Source organism: Denticeps clupeoides, chromosome 17 (genome assembly GCF_900700375.1).
Source record: "Denticeps clupeoides chromosome 17, fDenClu1.1, whole genome shotgun sequence".
Classification (NCBI taxonomy): Eukaryota; Metazoa; Chordata; class Actinopteri; order Clupeiformes; family Denticipitidae; genus Denticeps; species Denticeps clupeoides.
The window spans coordinates 5,795,862-5,817,304 of NC_041723.1; the positions used below are offsets into that span (position 1 = coordinate 5,795,862).

Consider the following 21,443-nt stretch of genomic DNA (forward strand, 5'->3'; position numbering starts at 1 on the left):
ATATTCAATATTTTTTTTTTGTTATTATAAACAAGATGCAGTGGTGGCCTAACTTTTAAGGAAGTGGCCCTGTCATCAGAAGGTTGCCGGTTCGAATCCCGATCCGCCAAGGTGCCACTGAGCAAAGTACCGTCCCTACACATTTACAGCATTTTTCAGACGCCCTTATCCAGAGCGACTTACAATCAGTAGTTACAGGGACAGTCCCCCTGGAGCAATTTAGGGTTAAGTGTCTTGCTCAGGGACACAATGGTAGTAAGTGGGATTCGAACCCAGGTCTTCTGGTTCATAGGCGAGTGTGTTACCCACTAGGCTACTACCACCCTACACACTGATCCTTGTGCGCCTGTCATGACTGCCCACTGCTCACCAAAGGTTTTTAATTGTGTCCACCATGTGCTGTGCTGCAGTGTTTAACAATGACAATCACTTAAATTTAAACATTTTTTTGTGTGTGTGTTTATACACACATTTAAATGTGACTTGAGGGTTAGTGGAAATATGTCTACATCTGAGTGCAGAAAAGCTACTAAGTTTAATTTTCAGTTGGAAAGGATGATTTAAAAAAAAAAAGAAGAATTTGCTATAACCCTTGTCTGTAATCTGATATATTTTAGTTAAGAAGATCCTGAGATACATTTCACACCACTTCCTGCACTGCTCTGTGTTTAAAAGGGTTTAGGTTGGATGTCTCTGGGCTTTTTAAAGAGCCAAGTTGACTTGCAGCCAGAACGAATGTCAATTAGCCAGCTGCCAACCTATTTATGCTGAGCTGACAGGGCAGCTCCGGGTCTCGCCATGGAACTAACACTGCTCCGCATCTCCACTTCCCAAGCTCCAACCTCCCAAACCGAGAATACAAGACACGGGTTTTGACACAAGTTGCTTGGAAAGCATGCTGCTTTCTGCAAGTGCAAAATGTTTTTGCCCCTTCCTGCTGACTCTTTCAGCTGTACCTAAATGCAGGTGGGAGAGAGAGCCTCACCCTGGGTGATGTAGTACTGTGGCAGCTGAGTACTTTATAAGTACCTGTGGCAATGAGCTCTGTCACACACATTACTTTGCAGCTGAGGACCAAGCTCAATCGGCATATTTTTCACCTTCTGTAGCTCCACCATCAAAGCCTACCATGTCATGGCTAAAGGGAAAAAAAAAAACCTTGGCGGAGTGGAAAAAGCCCATACTTCCATGTGAAGGGCATGTAGGGTAACGTATGCCTTCAGACGGCGGTCTTTTAGAATGTCGTAGAAACAACGAGTTTCACATTCATGTTCACGAATTCTGTACCTTCTTATCCCTCCGGAACGCACTGTACCTTCGTCATCTTCGGCCCTCTGAACAGTTAACAACTTGATCCTGCTCCCCCTTCATATTTCCGCCTTCGCATTTCCATCTTTATTTACCCCCTTCAGTTTCCCTTTCTTCACTTTAACTAATCTGAGTGCGGCGCGCTCTGTGCAGCGTAATTGGTTTAGAGGGCTGTTTATCCTCAGGCCCTGCATTTACCCCTCCTGAGCCGCCCAATCCACTCGCCAGCTCGGCGGCCGCGGATTTCTGCATGGGCATCCCACAGGTACGGGCTGAGTTAAAGAACGCGGAAACGGGACACGGGATGCGCAGGCGCTGCAAATTAGGGCCACTCGCTCTCTCATGTTGCTGCCGCTGACACTAATGTTACCCTCCTGACCCCTGGTGCTGCTTCACAATTAGCGAAGCGGCCGCTCAGCAGGGTGGCGCACTGGGAAGGTGCCAGAGGTACAACATTCTTTGGTTCAATGAGGCCGCTTGGCTTTTGATTTGGACATGTTGTAAGAAAACAGATTTTAACGTGATGGTAACCTGCTCAGAGATGTCAGACTTTAAATGGCACATGAACTACATCTCAAGCCAGAGAAATGATGTCACAATGATTCAATAAATGAGTGGATGAACACATCTGGATCCAGTTGTACTTTTACATTTACATTTAAGGCATTTGGTAGACGCCCTTATCCAGAGCAATTTACAACAATGTTACCATCGATTTGGGTTCACTAGGACCCCCAACTATAATAAAGTGAAGTGATTGGCACATGTGATACACAGCAGCACAGCACACGGTGCACACAGTGAAATTTGTCCTCTGCATTTAACCCATCACCCTGAGTGAGCAGTGGGCAGCCATGACAATACTCAGTGACTGACCTGTTCTGACCTCAAGTGGAAGATCATTCCACCACCTAGGGGCCAAGACAGAGAAGAGTCTAGATGAATGTCTTCCTTTTACCTTCAACGATGGAGGGACCAGGCGAGCAGTACTGGAGGCTCGGAGTATACAAGGTGCAGTGCGAGGTGTAATAAGGGCTGTGAGGTAGGATGGGGCTACTCCATGTTTGGCTTTGTAGGCCAGCATCAGTATTTTGAATCTGATGTGTGCAGCTTCTGGGAGCCAGTGGAGGGAACGTAGCAGTGGGGTGGTGTGGGAGAATTTGGGAAGGTTGAAGATCTGTATTAGTTGTAGAGGTTGTAAGGACTGATTACTAAGCAAAAGGGAAAATCAAAATCAGAACAATGACAAACCATTCATAATTTGATTGAAACAATGTCTTCCCAGATTATAGTGGAGAGGCATCATAGTGATTTGCTTGTCACCCATTGCCTAACTTGGTATGTAGTCGTCTGTTTTTTCAAGCTCTGGTTGTCTGCAATTTGTCCTACATTCTTTTTCACCGGACTTCATTGACCTACCAAGACAATTTGACCTACAGACCTAAGTCTATTAAAAAGGGGGTGGACAAAGGAACCATGAGCAAGCATTTTGAACAACACAAGTAACAAACAAAATAAAACACTGATTCAGATTAGGGTCATGGCCCAAACGCGAGCGCAAACAAGTCCTTAAATCCTGTGTGGTGTTGTTGGGTATTGCAAGGGCCAATTGTGGCACACAATTGTGGCAGGTGATGACCAAGGTGGGAGCTGAGACAGGTGAGTGTAGACAGGTCAGACACAGTCGCATAAGCCTGAGTGCATATGCCAGCAGTCAGTGAGTTGAGCTTCCGTGCCAAGGACAAGTGACGCTCCTTGAAGCTCATTACTGCGTCACTGAAAACGAATCGCTGCGCGTACAAGAGTCTCTGTGGTCACTCACCCCGTGCGGATGTGGGGGGTGTCGGTGACAAATTAGCAAAATGAAGCGAGCGCAACAAACTCTCCATCTGTTCCCTATTCAGCACAGCTATGTCTATTTTAGAGTTTGTACCTCCTCAGTGGTGCAGGGAAGAAGAGACTCGTTGGGTGAATCTATCACCCACAAGCGGATCCGGCAGCTATGACTGATTAGGGTGGATGATTAATTACAAAACAGATTGCTAAGCGCTCGCATGCGTTGTTGACGCATGGAAGTAAAGCCTCTCAGCAGACCACCCTCCCTTGAAAAAGCCTCCCACCCGCTTGTTTTCTCCCCCTCACTCTTATGTTTTGTCACTTCCTCATTGTCCGCAAAAATCTCTCCGGGGCCAATCAGTCGTGGGAGACCGAAATGGCCACAGGGACACACAGCCGAGGGCTGTCAGCCCAGTGTCCCTCTGCCCTTCAGACATTAGCCTCGTGATGGTGGAGAATTTGTCTCAGGATTTTCTCAGTCCTTTTCAATACAGAGCCCAGGATTCAGCATATACTGTCCGCTTGTAATTGCACGTACTGTACGCTGCATATTATGTAATATTAGCACACATGTTATGTAATGTCCCACCCGTCAAATTTTACAAGCTCACTTGACTCTTTTCAGCATTGTGGGGGGGGGTAGCCTATACCTTTAACTACACGAGCACACGACCCCTGAAGAGCACTTTATTCGGTTTATTAGTTTTAATTGTTTCACTGATTAGAGAAGGGACAGTCATAAATTGATGTGAAGCAAAAATAAACTAAATAAACTGTAACACAATAAAAAAAAAATAAAAAAAGGCAAGACTGATCAGGGTGACAAGACGAGACTTATAATACCCGGCCAGGTGTCTTGGTCCGTGGGGCACAGATGGGAAGGTGGGTGCATGGGGAGAGGCTATGCAGATTCCATTTTGGTTACATTTTGATCCCTGTAACATTTATGTGGATCTCCATTCCATTTACAACACTACTTGTAAAATGCTGTAATAGTGCATATAGAATAGAATAGTGCAAGATATGTGCACTTAATTTCGAATATAGGATAAATCAACATTTTTCTTGATGTTGATAATGAGATGATGAATCAGTGGAAACACATCTTGATGAGAGCATTCACTCGCTGGCAGCATATCATGCACATGTCACCGTTGGCTGAACAGCAGACAGTGAGGTCACTGCAATGAACTGGCAACGAGTCGTACATTGAGTGGTGGACGTTAATGTGTAATATATATAAACATATATTAGACTGATTTAAAATTAAATACATTGAGACAAACTACATAGCGATACAGGGTGCCCTAATGGAAAACAAAAATGTTTCGTGCATATAAAATACATTTTATATTTTGTGGGGCAGTGGTTTGCCTAGCGGGTAAGGAAGCAGCCCCGTAATCAGAAAGTTGCCAGTTCAAGTACCGAACCGCCAAGGTGCCACTGAGTAAAGCACCTTCCCCACACACTGCTCCCCGGGCACCTTTCATGGCAAAAGTTGGTTAAAACCAAAACCATTTTGTTGCGTGCACTGTGTGCTGTGCTGTGTTTCACAATGACACTTACTTCACTTTTAGTTTTCAAATATAAATATTTAGCAATGTACTGATACTGACCCTGTTATTGACCTCTGTAGATCACAGCCTGGTTTTAATTGGAAGGTTTTGAGCTATCTGTACATGTAATATGCTGGTGGTGCAGAGCTCATTGCATTTACAATATGGTGGTGTAGCTTTATGCACGGCCACAGATCTCCAGCTTCACTTGCAGGACTTGGTGGTGGTGTAATCGGTGTTTATTCACATCGCATTTACATTTCACAGCATATATCAGATGCCCTCATCCAATTACTCTGACGTTACTCTGTCTTTATACCATTGTTGTTGGTGTAGCTCTGTATGTACAGTAGTTTTTTTTGTCTCTCTGTGATTTATAATGTGGTGGTTTGTGTAGCTGTTTGTATGATTTACAACGTGGTGGTCTGCTGAAGTCCATGTGACCATTCACTGTATGGTGTTCTGTGTTACTTTTAGTGTGATTTACAGTGTGGTCGTTGGTGTTCTCTGTTTGTCCTTACATGTTTGCAATTGTTTACAGCATGTTGCTTCCAATTTTTATTTACAGCATGGCTGTATGCATTTACAATGCAGTGTTCTGTTCCGTGAATGACACCACGGTTGTTGGTATTGCTTTCTGTGTTTGCGTTCTGCGCTCCAAATGCATCTACAGGATCGCAGTGTGGTGCTGTTTTCAGTATGTAATTACAGTGTGGTGGCTGGTTTTGCATTCAGTGACTATTTACAGCTTGGAGGTTGGTGTTGAGCACTCTGTGTACTTTCCGCATTGTGGTTGGTCTTGCTCTCTGTGTATTTACAGCATGTCGGTTGGTGTTGCACTTTCCATGTATTTACCATGTTGCTTTCTCTCCTCCCACACATCCTTAGGCAGTGGAGGCCTTGCGGGAGTCTTATACCTTTGCATACGAGGAGAACAAGTTGATAGATGGCCTGGCTGGGATGCTGGCAGTGCTTCTATCGTTGCCGTTTTCTGTAGAATACGCTGCGGGTGCCTCAGAGGACTCTGGTCCCACCAGAAAGCAGCATAAATAAACAGACCTACACTCGTGCCACAAGCACAATGGAGGAGTCATTGGGGCTTAGTTGAATAGGTAGGGAGTGTGCTGGATGGCAGCGCTGCATCCCTTTCCTGGATAAAAGAAGCATCTGAGTTAGAAGATGAAGGACCTGAGTCCTCTGTGGCACAACAAACATGTCACATGGATCAGATGCAGAATATGGAATGAATTTGGCATCTCAAGTTAACCGGTACATTTCATATTCCTCACTGTTTATTTTATGTTTAGTGGTTGCATTTTCTATAATTAATTAATTAATTGTGCTTCTGGTTTTTAATGCTCTGTTTTTTTTTTTTTTTTAATTTGTGTTTGCCCACAGCATGTTGTTGGAACTAGAATTACAGTGCCACTAATACTAGTAACAATTATACTACTACTAATGGTGTATTTACTGAATTGTCCTCAGAACATCAGTTTCTCCTCAAAATTTTGCAGAATAAAATATCCCATTATTATTATGGGAAATAAATAATGCCTAGATCTAGTTTTCCATTTCCACCCTGTAAGATGCACACATTGTTCTTCTATTATCCACCTTTTCAAAGCATATTTCAGTGTATTAATGCAGCCATACAGAAACCTTGTTAGCAGTTACAATATGTGAGTTCTGATACTACAGGCTATTGCAGGCTTTCTTGGCATTACTGGAATATATTAAGACTAGTCATAGTTGTCTAATTAACCTTCCTGGTCATTCTTCTGATCAACATGGGCAAGGAGCTAGCAGCTGGCAGAACATGGCTCTTCCTCTTAAAATCGGACTCCCTTACTGACTCACTCTGCGTGTAAAAATGTGCGTTGGCCAGCCGAGCCCACCTCCCTTCACTCGCTGTATGTTTGCTCACTTTGTGGGGGGTGGGGGGTGGGGTGGGGTGGCATTGGACACACAATCGCTCTACTGTGGAAGCAAATTAACCTCGCCAAACATCCAGCTGGCCGGGCCTCATTCATCACGTACTACAGGGGGTTTGAAGCTCCGGCGGGTTCAAACTCGAACCCTCCATCACGGCTCTTTCTGCACGCACCCGACTCCGGAATCTGTGAGGAGAGCTCCTTCGCCCATCCGCCTTGTTTTGACAACCTGAAAGCGTCTGGTGAGCGCCGCAGGGTGGCCTCAGCTGCGCACAGCTCCGTATATAGACTGGCACTTCTCCCCGGCTGGGGCTCGTTGTGGCACAACCCCGGCTCGGCGGTGACACCGCTACTCTGTGGGTCTGAAGCGGCCCAGGAGGCCCGAAGCCTCCGCTGTGACTCACGCGAGCGGACGTGTCGCCAGATCCTGTCGGTGATCTAATCCGAAACAGACGTAATCTAATACAGCCCTTGATTAACCACTATGATGTCAAATTATGCCAATTTTTTTTTTTTTTCTAAGGGCCCGAATGAAATTACAAAGCTGAGGACTGTGCGGCATTTATCTGAGGGAGGCTGGCGTGGCAATGGGCACAATTCTGACTTTGATGAGAACTACCTCATCTTCTCTCTCTCTCTCTCTCCTATTATTCTTTTAATCTCCTACCTTTGACTCACTCACCCATCCACTCGCTCGCAAGTCTAAAAATAATTGCACCGAAACCTGGTTATTATCGACTCCGTGTCACGACAGGAAGCGGCGCAGAGCACCAGGAAAACACTGCCGAGCTCCTTCTATTATTAAACCGCGCTTATGTAAGGCCGTGACTGCGGTCTAACTCTCGGAGACGTGAAGGGGCTTTTTGCACATTTCAGTGGGTGCGAGACAGGTGCCGCATACATGGGCTCACGCAACGTTTCCTTGAGAGTTTGTAAAAGGTGGCTAAGCGGGATGGGGTGCTGGGGGGGGCTTGTTATGGCGCTGCACTGCGGCATGAATTAATCCATTAGCGCGAGGGTGATTGTGACTTGAAGGGCCCCACACCACGTTTTCTGCACACAGACGTGCACACAAATTTCCTGCACACTGCCACTTTACCCACACAAAGCAGAGTAGCCATGCCAACAAAGGTTATCCAGCATAATTTGTTTCCTACAGGGGCTGTTTATGTTTCATGCAACAAATAAAAAAATCAGAATAATAACAATGATGAAGGCAGATGCATATTCTGTTAAGCGTGCACATGGTCGCAATTTGGAAAGTCTGTACAAATGCAAATCATCTCTCCCCTCAGCCTCATTTACATCTTCTCTATTGTCTCGGTTATTTAATTTTTTATTATTATTATTGTTATTAGCTGCTTAACCTTCTTCTCACACCTTGCCTTGGAGTGAATAATTACTAGTTTTTTTTTTTTTGCTCTCTCTCTCTCTCTCTCTCTCTCTCTCCCTCCCTCTCTTCATCTGTGATGTCGAGCGTTGCAAATCCATTAAGCCAGTGGAGAGTTCCCTGCTTTGCCTCTGCCGTGCAGGGAGACAGGCTGGGTTTTGTGAAGGCGCGAGGGCCATTGAGGCAGACGGAGTGAGCGCTGTCCATTTCAGGACCGGGCTGTGGGGCCTTTCTTTTTCCGCACATTTGGTTGAATTAGGGTCAGAGAGCGTATTTACAATGAGCGTGAAACTGGCCACACAAAATCCGAGATTAAAAACGAACCAGAAGGCCTTGTATGAGAGACAGATGAGAGACAGATTATGTTTGGACATTTTTGGGTTCATCTATTTCTCCTTTAGGTTGCTTTTTGCAAAATTTAATTTAGCAGAATTAGCCCAAATCAAGTGCATTTTAAAATCTATTTCATTGAGTCTGCCCGCCGAGTGTTCTGCCCCCTCACCAGCAAAGTTAAGGTGGGGGTGGAGCAGCGGGCTTGAACAGTGAGGTATAGAGTGAAAGAGCTGGAAGGACAGAGGACATTTTTAAATGTGACAGATATGCATAGATGTGCTGGTGTGGGCGGAGCTTCTATTTGAGGAATAATCAGTGCCCATCTTCGCCTGTCCCATCTCTCTCTTCTCCCCACAGCAGCTCTGAAGGAGGTCACATTGCACTCCTCTCTGTTTCCTTTTTTTTTGGAGCCTTGCTTGCAATTGTTTAAAAGTGGTGAAATGGTGTGGAAGGAAACAGGAAGAGCTGCAGACACCGTGGAGCCAGCGTCAGGTGAAAGTTGTTCTGATGGTCTTGCAAAGCGCGGCCTGCGACGATGTCACCTTAATTATGCGTCTCTTTAGAACCCCGAGCGGCGCGGCGCCTGGATCTCTGCAGCTCTGTCCCAGCCACTTGAGACAGAGGGACGTGTGTAACAGTGGCCCACTCATATATTTCCTGGCCCTTATTTTTAGCATCTTGACTTTTTGTCGCGGCTGGGAACCTCCCCAATGAGAAACTTTCGGTGGTGGGTTTGACACCTTGGCTCATTAAAAGTGAAGATGCGGGGACACCACGGCCCCCTGGTGATTCGCATAGGGAAGGCAGAGTCCCATATTTGCACTGCTAATTCAATTTCATCACACAGCACCAAACCTCTTGCCATCCGGACAACATTAAGCTGGAATTCGTCCGGACACGGGCAGAGGAGGAATGGGTGGCCAGGTTTGGCCTTATTAATGTGGAAAGGGGGGTGGAACGTATGGTGCTGAGGAGGATAATGAGGCTCAGGAAGCATGGGCTACAGGTGCCAGGTTCGACAAGAGCCTGGATTGGAGCTGCAGCGCCGGGGTGGAAGAGCGAATTGGGTACAAACGAGGCCATCATTCAGTTGTTATGGAGACACTGAACGTCTTTCTCTTGAAAAAATTGAACGTTGCGGGAGGAGATGGGCTTTGCGACGGTGAGGATGCGGTGCTCCAGGAGGGTTGTGGTTTCACGACTCTCCCATTCATAGGGCTGAGTAATTCCAGCGGGCCTCGTCGAGCGGCTCTTCAGTTTCCATCTCCAGATGAAAAATAAATAACCTCTTCAGACAGGCTCCTTCCAGCTCTGGGATCCACTGAAACAGACCTGCCCTCATTCACTTTCAATCCAACTACGAGCAGTGCCAGGCCCCGACACCACCCCCCTTCTAACACCATGAAACATTATATACTGCGTTCAGAGATTCCTGAACACTCCCCTTACACTTTAGACGTTCATATTAACTAAACATGATTGACGTGTTGCAGTGTTAATATTGAAATGAAAAAAGGAGTTTTGTTGCATTGGTGACATATTGAGAAGATGGCAGCTGGTTGTGGGGTGTGTGTTACAATTCCTGAGCCTGTGAACATTTCAATTGAGGATGTGTATCATTACGGACCTGCTGTACAGTATTCTGTACATAGTGGATGTACTGCCTAGCATTTAAATGAACAGAAAAAAAAAAAAAAACATTTCATATGCAGCACATGCCTTCCCACTATTATCATTGTCATCCTCGCGATGATGTGCTGCGCAAAGCCCATTCCCCCTTATTGAATATGCGTGGACAGTGATGGTCTATTTAGCCTCTTTACATTCGCTCATGAATATGTTTACTAGCCAGGAACGTGTCACTATTGTCATGGTGGCGCGGCACTCTGATGGATCTCAGGGGCTGTCGGCGCGAACGCTGGCAGGGAAAAGATGGGAGGTGGGGCGCGGCAGAGGGGAGCAGAGCGCCGGCATAGACTGGCCCAAGGTCATTTCCGGATTACTTAACATTACTGTCTACCCGTTGATTATGGTTGAGGAGGAGTTGAGTGATCCAATCCCAAAATTTGGTCTTTGGTGCCTTTGAAGCAGCCTCGTTCAGCTTCGTGTTTTTCGCTCTTGTTGACAGCGACGTCAGCATTTCTGCCGATGCTTAAGAAATGTAACTGCCATCATCTTCATCTGTCACCAGTGTCAACTTAATCATCACAGATAATCGTTTCCTAAATTTACATCGCTGATAAGTGTGATGATACTTCCAATACGGCCACTCATCAATCACCCTTCACCTAATCGGTACATTTGCCTAATCGGCCTCCACGATCAGCAAGCAGCTTTTTTCCATCTTGGCATGAATGCCTCACATTGCTGGATTTATGGCAGTAAATTTGAACCCTTTTTACCTTTCCTGGCATGTTGGCATAGGACTGATATCTCTGGTGTAAGGCTTCTGTAATCTGGCCTTTAAAAATGCACCGTTGTTCGCATATGAACAACCTAAGACACCATGTCAGCATTTCTCTTCTTAACTGGACCATCAAACGCTTCTCCAGGAAACCTGTAATGAAGAATCTGGTTTTAGCAGATATTGGAAATCCGCTTAGTGAGCCAATGACGGGAACCTACTGTGTTGCTAAACGGGGTTCCACGGGTACACAGCTTTTTTTTTTCTCCCCCTTCCCTATTCGCTGTTTCGCTGACAAGGCTTGAACACTTCAGTCTGAAACGTATCTGGGAGGATTTGGTGGGGCTGAGAAACTGCGTCCCGCCTGAGAGTGAGCGTGCAGAAACAGAGGCTTACATGCAGTAGGCGGCGTTGCTTCGAGGGAATCCGGATTCAGCAGCTCAGCCCTTTTTAGTGTGGCTATTGAACATCAGATACGTTTAGGTGGGACATTACATGACCGGAAGACGCCTTTTGAATCCTCTGTGGTGGGGAAAAGTATGAAGAGTAAAATAATCAAGCGCAAAAATTTCCTTTTCTGTTGCCCCCAAAACCTTGACAATGAATGAAAACCTAAAAAATTAAACCATAAACTTCATTTGATTAATAATTGCCCTCAAAGATAAGACCACCTTACCACATAATACAACAAAACTTACAGAGAAAAAAAAATGTTGGGGACTTTCAGTTGAGCATCCAGTAGATGACAGTTTAGGTTTGCTATTAATAGTCCATAATCAAACGTCCATAGTAGGGTATTTATAAGTAACTATTAATCCATTTCTGACGCTTTTAGTCCATCTTTTGTAGACAAACCCTCTAGGCAATGGCCTGGTGATGCGGAAAGAATCTATCAACCCAGTTCTCTTAGCATTGTACTGTCTGTCAATTCATAGTCACACATCTTTCAAAATCATCATCCTTACCTACTGTCTGCACAGTAAGAATGTGCACAAATTGACATAATGTTTTCTTTCATATCTAAACATTTTTGTACTAGTAATGATAGTAGTGATGAGCTAAAAAAAAAAAAAAAACACACACACACAGATAAGAAGATGTTCTGTAACGTTTATTTTTGAACTACATAATAATAACTGTTTATTTAGGCCATTCACGCAGTGCCAAAAAACAGGGCAGGTCAACATAATTGATCTTTTCAGTTTTGTTTTGCTTTTTGCCTGTGATCACCGGGCCTTTATCTGTGATCATTTTTATTCAGCGTATTATTCACTCTGGATCTCGGGAGAGGATGAGACCCTTGAGTAATTTAGCAAACTGGTAGATGGATGCATAACTCTCAGAAAAGCCTCATAATGGATACTCTTTCATCCGGATGCAGATTTTGGACTTTATTCTCTTTCATCTTTATGTAATTTTCTCTTGTTATTCTATGAATGATGTACCTTTTTTTCATAAAGAAAAAAAGTAATGCTTTCTAATGTAAAGACACCACTCTCCAATACCCATGCTCTAGTCTGCGGTTTGCACACCAAATATCTAAGGGGTTTGGTGTGAAATTGAGAGGAAGTAGTTTGAAAGAATGTTGACTCCATTAGTATTAGCAAGTCTAACATTCCTGTCTGGTATGTAAAATTAAATGACTCACATCCCCGCAAAAGAGGAGTGATTTTTTTTTTTTTTTTTTTTTGCAGCTGTGCTAGTAATATTATTTGTGTCTTATAGGGCAAGCATGGGTCTTATTGTTATTTGCCATTAAAGGTCTTTTTGTTGGTCCTTTTTTTGTGAGCACACATGGATGAGCACACACACACACACAAACACCGACCCATATGCAAAAATAGAACGTCAGTGAAACTCCCATAAGCACTTACATTGTCTGTGAACAAAGAATGTACTGTATGCATGTATGCAGGATAATCCATTAATTACAAAAATCACATTTTGATGAAATTATGCCTGATTTAAAAAAATGTAATTATGCCCAAATCCAAAGAGAAGGGATTGGTTAACTAAAAGACGTGCTTTGTTTTAGATCAATGAGTCTTTTGTATTTTTACTATTATTCCCACTTGCTACTTGTATTTCCAGGTCATCGTATATCTGACGTGGTTTAAGAACTGATGAAAGCATTTGTCATATGCCAGATAAAGTTAGTATTTTATTATAGTTTATCGCTCTTTATGTACGGAGAATGCATAACAATGTCTTGCGAGCAAAGAATCAGCACAATAGACAGCTCCTATTATGGTATGTGGATTTGGTTGACAAAAAGGGTTAATTACGTAAAAAAAATATGTATATGTTGCGGAAATCTTCTTCATCTTTACATTTTAACAAAGTAGAAACCAATATTTATACACAGAGCGAGAATATTAATGTGTATAGATTTCTTTCTTTGAATAATTAAACCGGCTGGACACAGATGCCGCCCTGACTATGAAACATGTATCAGCCAATATGAAACCAAATCATTATGAAGCTCTTTCAGCAGTGAACAAATCAATACCAATATCACTAATTCAAATTTTCCTCAGTGGGGTCGTTCACTTTGGTCCCTCCTGCTTACCATACTCTACCTTATTTTGCTTATTGCTGGCCATGTGGGGTCAAAGTGGCATGTTCCAGCGAAAGACCTGGAATACATTCAGATGAATGTCCCCATTAGTTGCTAACAAATGGACCACATGGCCCGGCTGATATCAGAGCAGTCGCTTCTTTTGAGAGATGGCCCTCATGAAAGGAGCATTCAGCCCCCATCCCCCTGCATTAATTTAGCCAGCGATTGCCGGAGATTGATTCGGCCTGATGCACATCTTTATTTATTTATCTTGCGCTCATTTGCTGGGGGGCAGAGAAGTGTGACCTGCTGGGTGGATGGTGGCAGGGTTGCCGGGTGACCAGCGCACTTTGTCTTTCCAGTTTTATTTATCTTTTTGTGATCTCTGGCACCCTCCGTGTCCGACAAAGGGAAACTGTAGCAACACAAAAGACAATCCGAGATGACTTACGTAAATTAGTCCTTTTATTTTATTACTGTTATTCCCAGTAACTGCTTGTCACCGTGAGCACATAGAAGTCTGGTTTTTACTGGGAGCTATGACCCTGGCAGTGAGGAGCACATTTAATCAGCAGGATCCCGACGTTTGGCATGTTGGGGAATAGCAGCAAATAGTAGAAAGGCCATCCAATGTCGGTTTGTTTCCTCTGAATGTGAAACAAGCACTTGGACACGGGAGCAATGAAGGCTTTCCGAGCCCACCGAGTCATTCCCTAGCCCACTCCCTTCATATCATTACAGCACCAGATCACCCCGCTGCTTTTTCACTTCAGTACATTTGGGGAAATATATTATTTATATATTTTTCATCTTCTACAATGAAACATTTTACCACATACTTACAGAAACGATCTGCTAGATTGTTCGCAAAACAAAAGAATGCATTGTGCCGCTGAGCACAATGTAGAAATACGATCATTTTTCAATGATGGCTATTGATAGATTTGTATTGATTCAGCGCAATATCTTGTTTAAATGGCCTGTCAATGAAACCGCACTATGTAGCCTAGAGTATGAAACACTGCAGGTGTCATAAGAAGTGTTATTAATTAAACCTTAATGCATTCAAAGGGGGCACTGTACTGTGAGGTGCTGTCAATATGCTGCTGAAGGTCAGCATAAGTAGATCAGGATCAACAGTGCCAATACGTCACGATAAAGCACCAGCCCCATCAATGAGGTATATTCATTTTTGGATGTTGCAACAAATTTATACTGCCTTGCTGACGTTGATCTACAAATATGAAATTGTTCATGTCTGATTCAGATGTTTTTTAGTAATGAGTTTAGTCCAGTCATCAAATCGAAAATACAAAAATGACAAGGTAACAGGAAGCAAGTTACACTTGAACGTTGATGACAGGGAATCTAGATGATGATGCCAGCAAAAGGCTCTAATCACATTTGCATGTCTTAATTTAGCTGACGATCTGATGCAGAGCGACTTCCATTTGCTGATTACAGAGCCCGTCCACGTGGAGCAGTACAGTGGGATGTGAACCATTAAAAGTCTCATCACCATGTCCATTTTGAGTGGAGTACCAGTTTAATTAGCAAACAACCCCAAACCCCACCCCCCCAAAAAAACGATTTATTAGGAGTAGCGTTCTTTGTTTTTGGACATATCCGACTAAAAATGGTTTACTCATGGTCTTACTGTCTTTTGACCTCGTAAGACCTAACACATCAGCATTGTGCGGAAAAAGAAAAAGAACAGCCAGTTGTGTTCTGTTGTGGCATGGCAGGAAAGGCGCAGTGTCACTCACGACCTCGTTGTGTCACCGTCACAAACGTTCTGTCATAAACAGTCTCTGCATTGATTCTGCGCTTTACCCCCCCCCCCCCCCCCCCCCCCCATCTCTGGACTGCTGGAGACCTTATCTGTCTCTAGTGTGCGTATGGGGGAAGCTCCGAACACACTCCATCTGTGAGCAGTCTGCCTTTTGGCTACGCTGGACTCTTTTGTTATGTAAGACCTCCGCAGCAACGCCAAACGGGCTTGTCTGGCTCAAAAGCCGAAGGAGGCCAGCAGGAGGAGTCGGACGAGCGGACAGGACCAGAGTGTGCTGACGAACCAGTCTGAATAATGGCCTGAAACGGACAAGCTTCAGGATTTATGGTGTAGTTTTTTTTTTTTTTTTAGCACTTATTAACTAAATGCGTTGCATGTCATTCTGTTTGTGTTGCACCGTGTGCTTTATGGATTTCTACTTCGGTGGTGCATTGTCCGAACAGTGCCATCGATTCTGTACACTGACCAGGCGCTGTTTTTGGTGTAAAAGTATTGCACATCATTTGTCTGGAAACACCTCCATGTGTACGTACAGGTACTCACAGGGGGCTCTGAATCAATGTTTGCTTTGGGGCTCATCAGTTACTGTCATTGCATTTGATCAGTGGCAAGATACTCCACTAAAGAGGTGCTGAAGAGGTTTCTCAGAATGAATCTGCTATGTTACAACAGAGCACAAAAAAACATATCAGATGTTGCACATTGGCCAAAAATGTAATCAAAAGACTATCAGTGTACATGGGTATTTAAAAAAGAAACAGGGTCACTGAGTTTTTACTATTAATAGATTAATAGATTTCAAGATTGCAGAACCTCAGGAAGGTACGTGACTGGGACATGTGAAGCGAAAGTGAAGTGATTGTCATTGTGAATCACTGCAGCACAAAACACGGCGCACAGAACAAAACGTGTCCTCTGCTTTTAACCCATCACCCTTGGTGAGCAGTGGGCAGCAATGACAGGTACCCAGGGAGCAGTGTGTGGGTACGGTGCTTTGCTCGGCGGCAGTTCAGTGGCACCTTGGTGGTTCAGGACTCAATCCGGCAACCTTTTGATTATGGGTTCCATTTCCTTACCCTCTAGGCCAACCACTGCCCAACCATGTGTCCCCACCAGCTTATAACTATAAGAACGTGTGTGTGTGTGTGTGTCAGAGCATTCTTTTACAGAACAAGTTGTGGATTTGTGTTTTACACTTATTTGCTGAGCTGAAGCAGCAGTGATTGGAAGTGGGACTACATGGCCCTCCTTGCAGTGAAGAGCAAAACCAATTTCTCCTTACGGTTTACTGGTAGCAATTGTTTATATCTAATGAAATGGCTGCTGATGTCATTACTTACTAAAAAGAGTAAATAAAGGTACTCTGTTTCTCTGGCTCTGCTGTTAAATGAATTGAAAAAAGTGAAAGCCATGACAAAAAAAAAGGGAAGAAATGTAACAGCTTGCATTGTTACAAAGAAGCTTTAGTCGTGATTTACTATTCGGGACAGATTTCCTTTCTCTTTTGCTCTTTGTTTCTTTCAGTAAATGCAGGAACTCACAGGCTGACATGATATGTTTGATGCTGATAACAGTATCCCAGCTCTACAGGTCTTTTGGGAGCAAGCGAAGATGAAACAGTTTGAATCTTTGCAATTTTATGGTTATTCTTTGTGCAAAGCCTTTGCCTTGGCGGGACTACACTCAGTCCTTTTTTTTTCAATAAGAGTCTTGGCAATCTTGCTGCAATGGCCGTACCCTCCACAAATGTCTCAGCTGCCAAGCATGGAGCACAAGTAATGAGCCACGTCCAAGCTGCTTGTATTTGTGAGCGAGGTCTCTTGATTGTCTTTGTCTTTGTAAACAGAAATGTCCTGTCTTTCTTGCCTTCCAGGGGCAGCCGGGAGCCAAAGCCTGAGTGCGAAGATGTGCAGAGGGCGCAGGGACTGTGAATGAGGTAGGCGCGTAATGAGGACGAAATGGGCCTCAGACGGCCTTCACACCTTTGACACCGGATGAATGACTCTGCTGTCCTGCTCACAGTGTAAAACATTATTCACCCTGGAGTTACATTAGGGGGAAGAGTTACGTGAACACAACCAGTCCAGTAGATAGGTAGGAAGGTGTAGGTGGGTCGTTTCTTAACCTCATCATCTGACCATTTCATATATGTGACCATCACACATATGCAATAAAAGCAATCAGGATAAAACCATACATTTTTACAGAATGAATAAAACACTTATAAACATAATAGCAATTACAAATCAGCAATGCAAAAACATTTTTGCATCACTAAACAGAGCAGATATTTTCTTTAGCTTTTTTCTTGTGGCCACAGTGCTGTAATCCCATTTTGTTTTTGGTTTGTTTGCAAGTATAATAATGTATGTACAATAAATGAGGCAAGTGCCCCAACCTCACCCCAGTCCACCATTCCCTCGAGGCACAAACTCGTGTGCATGATGAATTTACCCCATTTGTGCAATGTGTGGCTTTTCCCTTCGTACCCCCGGAGAGCATGATTGTAAAAGTAACAGATGGTAACATCAGCAGGGATACACTTGTGATACCAAGAAGTTTTAGACCTTCTGACGATCTTAAACCTCGCCATGAAATCAAACATCCAGTTGTCTCGGTGGACATGCTAATACCGACACACGGCATGGACATTATGCGGTTCAGTCTTCATTACCGCCAGTACTTACTATGCAGAGTGGATGGCTTGATTTTATGTATGCATGCACATAGGATGAGGAGGAGTGGGGAATGCTTTTGAACGCACATGACTATACACATGCAACCCTCCATTTGGGTAGTGTTTGCAATTTCCATAAGATGGAGGCACTCATGCCACGTGTGTGCCAACAGCAGTCATTCCATGACAGTGGAATTTGTGCCCAGCGAGGCTTAATTGGAGAGAGGAACATATTCAGTGAGGTCTGTCTGCGCGGCTGAGCTGAACAGGGCTCTCGGCATGACTGACTCCACTCGCTCGTGGAACCTTCTCATCACTCGAGTCACAGAAGGGTAAAGCCGGCAGGATGCAAACAAACACGCCGGGTGTAGTGAAAGGGGGCATGCAGCATGGGCGTACACCTGGAGGTAAATGATCTGTTATTAATTCAACCAGTTCACTGTGATGTGGAAATGGCCTAGTTGCACCCCGGCAGAAATGTGGCACGGAAGTTTTTCTTCTATTTCCTTCCATGTGTGTTTGGGTGTGGGGGTGTGCATGTGTGTGTATATATATATATATATATATATATACACACGCACACACACACACACACACACACACACACACACACACACACACAGATGGAAAACAATATTCCATTGATGACCAGAGAACAATAGAAAGAAACGATTCTCTTTCCCTGTACACAATGCCATTGTTTCCTGAAGATAAGGATATTCTGCAATTAACGGTTTTGTTAAAATCAATATTTGATAATGGCACAGGGGTCTTTTGGTACTTTAACAAATAGCTTGCAGCTTAGGATAAACTGGTTTGTATGGGTGACTCAGACACAGTACTGTACACACTTGGCTTCCATCATTATTTATTGGCTTTAGGAAAATGCAGTGATTTGTCAGGTTAATTGAGCAAGATAATCTTAGGTTTTCTTTTCCTGAAAAAGTATAAGAGCATGAGAGTTTCTGATTGGATTTCAGAAAATGTGTGTCATTTGTTAGTAGGTCATTTGTGGGTCCAACACTCTTGATAAACTGTTTGACTAGCATGGGGGCATGAAATTAAGCAATTGAAGTGCAGCATATTATAACTGATGTAGCCCAGATAATCCCCATTAGACCTGTACTTACTAAATTACACTGGTGATCTGTGACTTATGGAACTGATTTTACTCACCACAGTACACGTAGAGATCATTTTTAGACACAATTTACAAAATGGACAAATAAAAATCACAAGATGCAGCATTTTCAAAAGATAAATGCAATTATGAAATTGAAGCCCACATTGCATTACAGGAATTGGGTGTTGATGAGGAAGCTGCCTATTTGCTGTAGCTTTTAATTTGAGTGGAAATCCATTATTGTGATATATAATTTGATACATTTTATATATCAAACAAATCACAAATCACTTGTCATCAGATTAATGCATTCCTTAACAAAAGTGCATGTAATTTTTTTACGTCACTAGCTGAATGCAGTTGCCACACACCCATACCATATTGAAACTGAAAAGGATCCACAGCACAGAATGCATCTGAAATTGATGCATCAGTGGCACTGCTTCCAGCCAGTTTCGGATGTGACAGGAATGATGAGAATGCATAGTGCCGAGCTTCAATGACCCTTCGGAATGCATTTATCCTGCTGCTTGCCCTGACTGACTGACATTAAAGCATCACTTCATTAATACCACATCTCTTTTCACCTGAAAAAACTGTCGCCTTGGAGGGCGTTCCACACTACAAAGACAGAGGGAGACGTTGACAGACCCTCATGTAATGAACGAGGGTGAGAGAGAAGACGAAGGAGACAGAGTGAGAGGCTTGTGTTCACAAGCTCCTTGGACATTGATCGTAAAAGTAAATGTGTAAGGAGATTGATCTGGTCTGATACCTATATCATCAACCAGACCGCCTCACCCACTTGGCCCTCTCCAGTTACTGGTCGATAACGTGTCTATGTGTCTGACACGTTCCTGGTTAATTACAGGAATAAATCAAGTTGTGCCAGTGATGCAAATGGCAAAAGACAAGAGCATGGTGCTTGTGTGCACACGTGAGTGTGTGTGGATTTCATGGCCATGGATTTCATGGCCAGTGGTCCAATATAAGCCCTCATTTAGACTCTCATGTCTTAAGAGGCCAACCGGAATTTCTGCGCCTCATTTATCAGCAAGATGTGATGCCTCAGGGTGGAATCCTGACCTCCCCTTTATCCAGCCCCTGTCTGTAAAGTGGCCAGTGAAAATGATGTTGGCTCATTTGTTAACGAATTGCGGTGCCCGGAAGGAACATTAGAGAGTTTTCTTCATGCCTTGCTGACTGCATTCCCCTCAATATTATTGTACATCGGGCAATGGGTCAGTATTTACTCTTAACTTGCACAAATGGGCACCCAGTCGTGTAGTTGACATGGAAAATGAACAATATATAGTCTATGGACATTTCTGTATTTCAATGAGAGTTTTAATTTATTCTGTTTCACATTTCAATGTCAAATTTGACTTACGGCTGGTCTAAATTGAGACATTTGACATGCTATTTTTCAAAGGAAAAGTGTGAGCCTGAGGTCTGTGCAACGAGTTTCAAGCCACTCATTAGAAGGCAGAGTGGGCTATCTACCAAACAGATCACTCAAGAGAAAACTATTCTTGAATAACCAATATACTGCATTGAATTGACAAACCCGCCGCTCCCCACCCTGACAGTTGTGCTGCTGCTGGTGGAAATCCATCCTCTTGGAAGTGATGAGGATTTGCAATGAGTGTAATATAATTGTCTCTTCCTGTGTGGCCCTTGTGTTAAGGCTTTAATTCTCCCTGACACAACACTCTTGCTCAAGTCTGCAGCAAAGTTCTATATTTGGCAGTGAAACAAAGCCAACTACACTGCTAATGGCTAAATCTGCAGTTGATGCCATGCACGTACAGATCTACCAATCTCTCAATATATCTGCATTGTTAATGTAAAAACAAAATTATGAATTATTCATGTGTTATATCTCTCCAACAAATGCACCTCTTAGCGTGCGCTATAAATTAGTGTTTTTCTCCTTGATCACTATTGCTAAAATGAATGGAAACAAGACCTTAGAGAGCAACCCACAGACTGCACTGTCTGAACTTTGGCAAGCATAATTAGAACTACATATGTAATATGATACTTGTGTTTTGTGGTCAGCCTTGTCAAATTGCTTTGTTTTGAAAAAGTAGAAACTAATCTTATTTTCACTGAAGCATTGTGGGTAAGATTTGTGGCTATGGGTTTTGCTGTTCAGGCAAGTCATCAACAGCAAACAAAAGTAGAGTTTTGGTTTTGGAAACTTCCCATTGCATTCCTTCTTAAATTTAAGTCATGTCTTTAACATGGCAGCTTATTTTAAGCATATATGGGTCATGAGAATGAAGCAACTGCAGGTCTGTCTAAAACAGTCCATTCTTAAGACCTCAAACTTGTCAGTGATTACAGTGGTCCAGTTGTGAAAGAAAGTGAAGTGATTGTCACTTGTGATACACAGCAGCATAGCACACGGTGCGCACAGTGAGATTTGTCCTCTGCATTTAACCCATCACCCTGAGTGAGCAGTGGGCAGCCATGACAGGCGCCCGGGGAGCAGGGTGTGGGGACGGTGCTTTGCTAAGTGGCACCTCAG

The 21,443-nt window shown here is 43.7% G+C and overlaps 1 protein-coding gene across 4 annotated transcripts in view; it reads left to right on the plus strand.

The window, feature by feature from the left end:
- The window catches only part of lrrc4ca (leucine rich repeat containing 4C, genome duplicate a), a 142,594-nt gene that overhangs the window by 109,800 nt on the left and 11,351 nt on the right, over positions 1–21,443 (plus strand). For 3 of the 4 annotated variants that reach the window (XM_028959060.1, XM_028959058.1, XM_028959057.1), the window contains exon 2: positions 16,984–17,046. The gene's annotated coding sequence lies outside the window, so the exon portion shown is untranslated. Of the gene's footprint in view, positions 1–16,816; positions 16,886–16,983; positions 17,047–21,443 lie in introns of all 4 variants that reach the window. The other variant, XM_028959059.1, reaches the window with a different exon arrangement.